Raw genomic sequence first — 7696 nt, forward strand, 5'->3', positions numbered from 1 at the left:
TTTACCGGGTGCCCTCAGGGGCAGGAGTGGAGGCCAGGGCCTGTAGCTTTGGCTTGTACATTTACTTCAATTTTAAGTTTTTTGTTTTGTTTTTCGAGACAGGGTTTCCCTGGGAAACAGTCCTAGCTGATCTGGAACTAGCTCTTGTAGACCAGGCTGGCTTCCAACTCCCAAGAAATTCACCTGCCTCTGCCCCATGTGTGCTGGGAATAAAGGCATGTGCCACCACCACCACCCAGCCAATTTCAAATTTTATTTAAACCTCTCTCGGTGTGCCTGTGTATGTGGGGGAGACAGGGAAGGTGTCATATTTCCAAACATTTTCATAACTGCACTTAGCACTGCACTCTTTTACATTTTATTTTACTTTTATTTGAGACAGTGTTTCCAGTTGTGTAGTTTAATTTCAATTTCTTAAAGAATTTTTTTTTATGATTTATTTAACCATGCAGGTGCTGGGAATTGAACCCAATTTCTCAGGAAGAGCCGCCAAACTAGCTCTCCAGGCTCTTAATTGAAAAGTTTATTTATGTGTCTCTGGGTGTGCCTGTGCCTGTGTTTGTGTTTGGTGTGTGGGGGGGTATATTTTGACCTCACCAGATGAAGGCATTCAAGAGCACTGACTCCATATCTGGCAGAGGCAGGATCTCTGGGAGTTTTAGGCCAGCCTGGTCTACAAGAAAGGAGCTAGTTCCAAGAACAGTCTCCAAAGCAGCAGAGAAACCCTGTCTCATAAAGCAAAACACAAAACCAAACAAAAAATAAATAAATTGAGAGAGAGAGAGAGAGAGAGAGAGAGAGAGAGAGAGAGAGAGAGAGAAAGCGAGAGAGGGAGAGAGATAGATAGATAGAGAGACAGACAGAGAGAGAGACAGAGACAGAGAGAGAGAGAGGGAGGGAGGGAGAGAGAGAGAGAGAGAGAGAAATGTGGATTTACAGATAGGAAATAAGAATAAAAAGAGAACGTTACCAACAAGACAGTCTGGTCTATAAACTGAGTTCCAGGACAGCTAGGCTGTTACACAGAGAAACCGTGCCTCAAAAAATAATAAAAGAAGAGAAAAAAAAAGCAAGCAAGAAAATGCAGGGTTTTTTTTTTTCTTTTTTTGTCTTTGTTAATGCCAGGCCATTCCTTTTAATTTTACTTTTTCTTTTAAGATTATATTTTCAGGGGCTGTAGAGATGGCTCAGAGGTTAAGAGCACTGACTGTTCTTCCAAAGGTCCTGAGTTCAATTCCTAGCAATGATATGGTGGCTCACAACCATCTGTAATGGGGTCTTCTGGCCTGCAGTCATGCATGGAAGGAATGCTGTATACATAATAAATAAATAAATAAATAAATAAATAAATAAATAAATAAATAATTAAAAAAAAAGATTTTATTTGCAGCAGAAGTATTCAGAAAGAAGAAGTCCTGGGCCATGTAGTGAGATAGATTGTCTGGAGCATAAATAAAAAGCCAATTCCTGTCTCATAAAAAGAAAAAAAATCAAGTTAAAATGTGAAATAAAAAAATAAATAAGGGTTTTTTTTTTTTTTTGCAATGAGTGAATTCAAGCATAAAAGATGAAAATCTTACAGCTGACACCATCCAGTCTCAAGTTAGAAAAACTTGAAACGATGCAACAGGAGACGGACAGTTGCCCAATGAACTCTTGCTATTCTCCTGGGGAAGTTTTGTTCCTGATGGTTTTTGGAACAACTAAAATCCCTCTTATCTTTTTGTTTTGTTTTGTTTTCCATGCCCCCTCAGAGGACACCTGGATGTTTGAAAGGATTTGGTTTTATTTCATTTAAGTAGAAGGTTCCTCAGACATAACTCTGAAAACACTAATACGTAATAGCCAGTTTCTATTCAGTTCAGTTCAGATTTTTACCAAAACCTCCTGTCTGGCATGTCTCTGTCTTTGTTGAGTTCCTGTACTTACAGAAGCCACGAGATAGCTGGCAGCCCATCCACAACTCTAATTTCATTCAGCAGAATTCTCCCCCCCCCCCCCCCCCCCGCCGATCTTGTTTCTCTGTTCTGTCCTCAAATGTGTGGGTGACTCTGAGTGGGCACCAACTTGCCACACACATCCTTCTTTTCCTGATCTAATCATGCCACTCCCCAAAAGAAAAAGGGAGGAGAAATCACTGAATGATGAGAACATTACTTGAATGAGAAAATGGGTAGGCACCCTTATGCTTAAATGTGTATTATCTACAAAGTGCTAGAACTTGGAAGTGAGTCTTAGGAGGAATGTCATTACACAGCTTCTGTCCAGATGTCTTCAAGTAAGTTGGTCCTAAACAGCCTATTCATAAGATGGGACCTCAGAGCTTCAGTACAGAACAACATGTTTTCTGTTCAATTGAATCTTAAAGTGGTTTGATAAGGCTTTTGTATTCCCATTCTGTCAAGGATTATTCTCAGTGGTCTATATATTTCAAGGAAGAATGGTTCTTAAGAAGTATTTAGTGATTATATTTCTTTTCCCTTAGGGATAAAGAAATGGAGAAGTTCTTTGAAGCAGTAAGTCACAAAAACACCAGGCCGTTAAACTTCAGCTACAGGGAAACCCTGTCTCGTGGAAAAACAAAACAACAACAACAACAACAACAACAACAAATCCTGAAGCCAGTGATCATTGCAAACATCTGTATGTTCAGATACTGAGCCTGAGCAAGTTCGAGTGTCACAGATTTGCTGCAATTCATTGCAAATTTCATGTGGATCACAAATCCTGCTCAAGTTACAGCTGTTAGTGTCAGTGTGAACCTTGACACCATCTCTACTGGATTCCTGTCAGCTGGGCTCCGGTCTGCTAGAAAAGCAGAAGAACTAAGGTACCGTAATTAACCTCTTCTGTGCCCCACCTGCAAGAACACTCTGTAAGCTACAGTTCTGAAAACAGCCTGGTCCTGGCATAAGAACAGACAGGAGGACCAATGGAACCGAATAGAAGACCCGGATATCGATCCACACATCTTCGAACACCTGATCTTTGATAAAGAAGCCAAAAATACCAGCCTGATCTACTGAGCTAGCTCCAGGACAGGCTCCAAAGCCGCAGAGAAACCCTGTCTCAAAAAAAACCAAAAAAAAAAAAAAAAAAAAAAACCCGAAAAAAAAAAAAAACCAAAGAAGCCAAAAATATCCAATAGAAAAAAAAAAGAAAGCATGTGAGTTCAAGACCAGCCTGGTCTACAAGAGCTAGTTCCAGGACAGGCTCCAAAAAAAAAAAAAAAAAAAACTACAGAACAACCCTGTCTCGAAAAAAAAAAAAAAAGAAAGAAAGAAAGAAAGAAGAAAAAGAAAACAGTGCTGTCCTCGAAAATGCCCTCTCCTGTTGAACACGGCCCCTCACACAGCTCTGATGATGCAGGAGGATGCCGAGGGCCCAGTTGGTGCCTGTATCTGTGCCTTGGCAGCAGCTATTCATGTCTTGCCACTCAGAGTCAAATTCCCTTAAGTGCTTGTTCACTTCAGAAGACTCAACCCTCATCTTCCGTGTCCTCCTGGCCTAATTTCTCATATTACTGTTTTACTGAGTATGAATCAGTAATATGAGATGTTCAGGAGAGGGAGGAAGGGTCATTCATGAAAAAAGTGAGTGTTCAACTAACTAACTCCCCATGGGTTCAGGAAGTAGTGAGAAGATATTAATGAAGCAGAGAGAAATTTCTGGTTTTGGAAGGAGGAAATCCTGAATGGCTCCCTCTGTGTCGGAGGAGAGACTCCTGGAAAGGAAACCTCAGGTTCCGGTTGGTCGGTCGGTCGGTCGGTCAGTTCGGGGAGAAATATCAGCAAGGAGGTAAAGGCCGTGCCTCACGACATCAGCTGTCCCTTCTCTGGAAATTCCACGGTATCCCAGAGAGCTCTCGGAATTTTGTGATGTCACTCGTGTCCTAGAAACGCCAACTGCCCTCAAGACACACTCTCTCGGTGCCTATAAGACTCGGTTCTAGACATGTTGTCTAGAGAATGGAGATCGTTCGTGGAGAGGCCAGAGGGAGGAAGAAGAAAGCTGGCCTCAGATCTCACAGGAAAACATGGAGAAATAATTAGTGGTCCTGGGGAAGACGAAGTGAGTTCACCACTAGCAGGGACTAGAGAGATTTCTGGATGTGATGGCTTTGAGACTTCCAGGGCTAGGGCTCAGGAACTGGGAGGTTTCTGGGATGAAACAGGTCTGTCTGTCTTGTTTCTCTGAGTTCCTAAAGGGCCAACCCACATCAAAGATTCACGATAGTTGATTTGACAAATTCGGGAATTGACAAGGAGTGCGGAAGGAGTCAGTGAGATTTCAATACCAGCACTGACTGCACATCATCACCCCCCCCCCCCGGTCCTTTTCGTTGTGTAGCAATAATAATAGAGAAAGGGGAGTAGCGCTCTGCCAAAGCCCGTATTTTACCATGCCTTATATCACAGCCATTAGCAGGGTTGAGGCATCAAGTGCTGCAGTCAGTCCGACTCCTGTGACCCCCCCCTAAGGTTTCTGGCTTCCCAGTTTTGAGTGACACCATGGTCTCCAGTTCAGCTTGAGAGCTCTTTAAGAGCCAATGGAGGAGAGAGTGGAAAGAGACTGCCATTTTTTTCTTTTTCCTTTTCTTTCTTTCTTTTGCTGTTTTGCTTTGTTTTTCAAGAAAGGGTTTCTTTGTGTATCTTGGGCTGTCCTAAAACTCACTCTGTAAATCAGGCCATCTTTGAATTCACAGAGATCTGTGTGTGTGCTGTGATTAAAGCCCGGCTGAGACTGCAATTTCTTGTTAGCTCTGGGTGTCCTGGGCTGTTAGTAAGTGACAATGGCTCTGTGTTGTGAATCTCTGTGAATCCAGACTATGTTATGTCCTTCAATGACATGAGTCTGAAGCATCAAGCACCCACCCACCCAGCCCTATACTCCTCCCTGAGGTCTCTGAATTCACAGCGCAGCCTCTATAGGTCTGAATAAGGCTTAGAAAGCTTTTCCCTGGTTCACCTTGTGCAGAGGAAACCAGGTAACTTCTGAGAGACATGCACCACCTTCCTACAGAAAGAAGGGAGGACTGATTAACTAATACCCACAGAGGGGGGAAACTCAAGTCTGATATTTCAGACAGAACCTGCTTGGACAAAGTCTCATCTGTTAGTCACTTCCTGAGGGAAGGAGGGAGGTAGGAAGGAAGGAAGGACCACAATTATCTCTCCTCTGTGTCCTTTTTACGCTCTTTTCATGCTCTGATGAATATTGTGATTCAAGTTGGCCATGTCCCCTTTTCCACAGCATGTGCACTGTGGCTCTAGATCAAGGAATCAGTTTGTTTGTTTGTGTGTTTTGCTCTATCTAGGAGAAGCACCATAGCAGTTGCATACTGACTGAGAAATTTGATTTTTAGGAACTGATTTTTCATATCTGTGAGTGGTCTCTCCATAGATAGCCACTCATCTTTCTTTAAACTTGAGTATAGGAATAAATGATCCCTCCCTCCCTCTCTCTCTCCCTCTTCATGGGAATGAGTGTCTGCTCTTGCATTGAGGGCTCCCCAGTTCTCAGCATCTCCAGCCCAACCTGTCACAAGCTGATCACACATTTGCAAACTTGGGATATATTCTGCTGAAGTTTTGGGATAATGAATTTCATCAACTATGGGACTAACTTTGTTCTGAAAGGACACTCACTCACAATCTCTCCTCATCACACCCACATAGTGTAACAACTTTGTGTTTCCTCCACAATGTGCTCATTTCTGTCAGGGAACTGAAAGCCGTCCAGCCAGCCAACACTATTTTTCCTTTTTTCTCATTTTGTTCTTATATTCTGTCTCTCCCCCCCCCCCCCCGCCTGGAAAACTTTCAGAGTTCACTCTGCCCCCCGAGTAAAGGTGTTATGCTTCCTTTTATTGTATATTTAGTGTTTGTGTTTGTGTGTGTGTGTGTGTGTGAGAGAGAGAGAGAGAGAGAGAGATTCATTATGAAATCAAAAGTCAGTCAACAACAGCAAACTTTGTATTTATTTGTTCATCCATCCACGTATTTGCTTACTTACTTACTCACTCACTCACTCACTCACCCACTTCATTTATTTATTTATTTATTTATTTATTTATTTATTTATTTATTTATTTGCAGTGGAAGACTTAATTCAGTAAGAATGATCAGAAGGGTAAGGGTAAGTAGGGTATCCTTGGGAAAAGAGTAAGATATCAAGATGACTTTCCCTTCCAAGAGGAGCTTTCTAGTAAGACGTGAAACCACAGTTTCAAGGGCCCGCCCGCTTTCCGCAAGTCCTTTTCCAAGGTCAGGCATTTCTTAGGTAAGCAAGGGTCTCCATTCATTCCCTTTGAGGAACTCTCAGGCCCTGCCCTGACGTTAACGTCTGACTCGTGCCTATTGTCAAGGCCAATGGGACACTCCTCAGCCCCTCCCTGACCTGAGGTGACCTGAGAAGCCACACCCCACCCCAGTTCACAGGCCTCTCTTTATCTATCTATCTAACTAAGTAACTGTACAGCATAAAATGTGGAATCTCTTCTCAATGAAATGCTGTTGGCAGCCATTCGATGAATTTATTCTCATCTCAGATCCTGTCCAGCAGGGATGTCTTCTTTCCGTGTTTCTTCTTCTTTTGTATGTTGCAGTCAGTTCAGATGTGCTGGTATATGGTGAGAAAGAGAGAGAGAGAGAGAAATGGAATTGCTTTTTATTTATTTGAAGAGTTTTAATGATTTAATATTCAGCTATTTCCAGCCTTATTTACCAGCACATTTATTATTACCAGCGAGCACCTTCCTCTGAAAACATTGGAATCGCCCCCCATCTGTACATGTCATGCACGTGCGTGCATATGTGTGTGTGTGTGTGTGCGCATCCCATCTATCTATCTATCTATCTATCTATCTATCTATCTATCTATCTATCTATCTATCTATGTATCCCTTCATCAAATTCCATTTTAGGAGCTGCTATGCTGACCAGTGACATGGAGGCCACCATTTTCTTAGCCAGTGACAGTCAGGACACAGAAAGAAGGAAAGAAAGGAAGAAAGGAAGAAAGAAAGAAAGAATCTACATTCCCAAAGAAAGAAAAAATTTAAGTAAATTTTAAAAAGTAAAAAAAAAATTAAGAAAGTAAGTAAATACATACATAAAAATAGACATAAAGAATGAATAAATGAATAAAACTAAATAATAATTGAAACATTCAATAAGTAAATGAGTCACGCTAAATCAGCAGATAAATAAACAGATATATGAAAGAAGATAAGGAAGTGAAGGAATGAATGAACAAGTAAGTAAGTAAGTAAGTAAGTAAGTAAATAACTAGGTGGGTCATTTTTTTTAAAGAAGTAAGTAAATGAGATGGGCTGAACAGTAAGTAAGTAAGCAAGCAAGCAAGCAAGCAAGCAATCGTGAAAAAATAATGAGACACATCCATTCAATCCATAAAAGACAAAACGTGGAAATAAACATGTAAACTGGTCGACCCACCCAAAGCAGGAGGGAGGTCTCTGTCCAGCAGGGCCGTCTCCTTTCCAAGTTGCAGTCAGTCAGATCTCTGGGCAAACAGAAAAGAAAGCAATTGTTTTCTACTTGAACAGTTTTAATATTACTCAAATGAATTAATATTCAGCTATTTATTCCCAGCCTTATTTACAACTGGATGTCCACCGAGCACCTTCCTCTCATAGCTAGCCCCTTCTACCCCTGCCCCATCTGGACAGATAGAC

This window comes from Microtus pennsylvanicus, unplaced genomic scaffold (assembly GCF_037038515.1).
Source record: "Microtus pennsylvanicus isolate mMicPen1 unplaced genomic scaffold, mMicPen1.hap1 Scaffold_248, whole genome shotgun sequence".
NCBI classification, from domain to species: Eukaryota; Metazoa; Chordata; class Mammalia; order Rodentia; family Cricetidae; genus Microtus; species Microtus pennsylvanicus.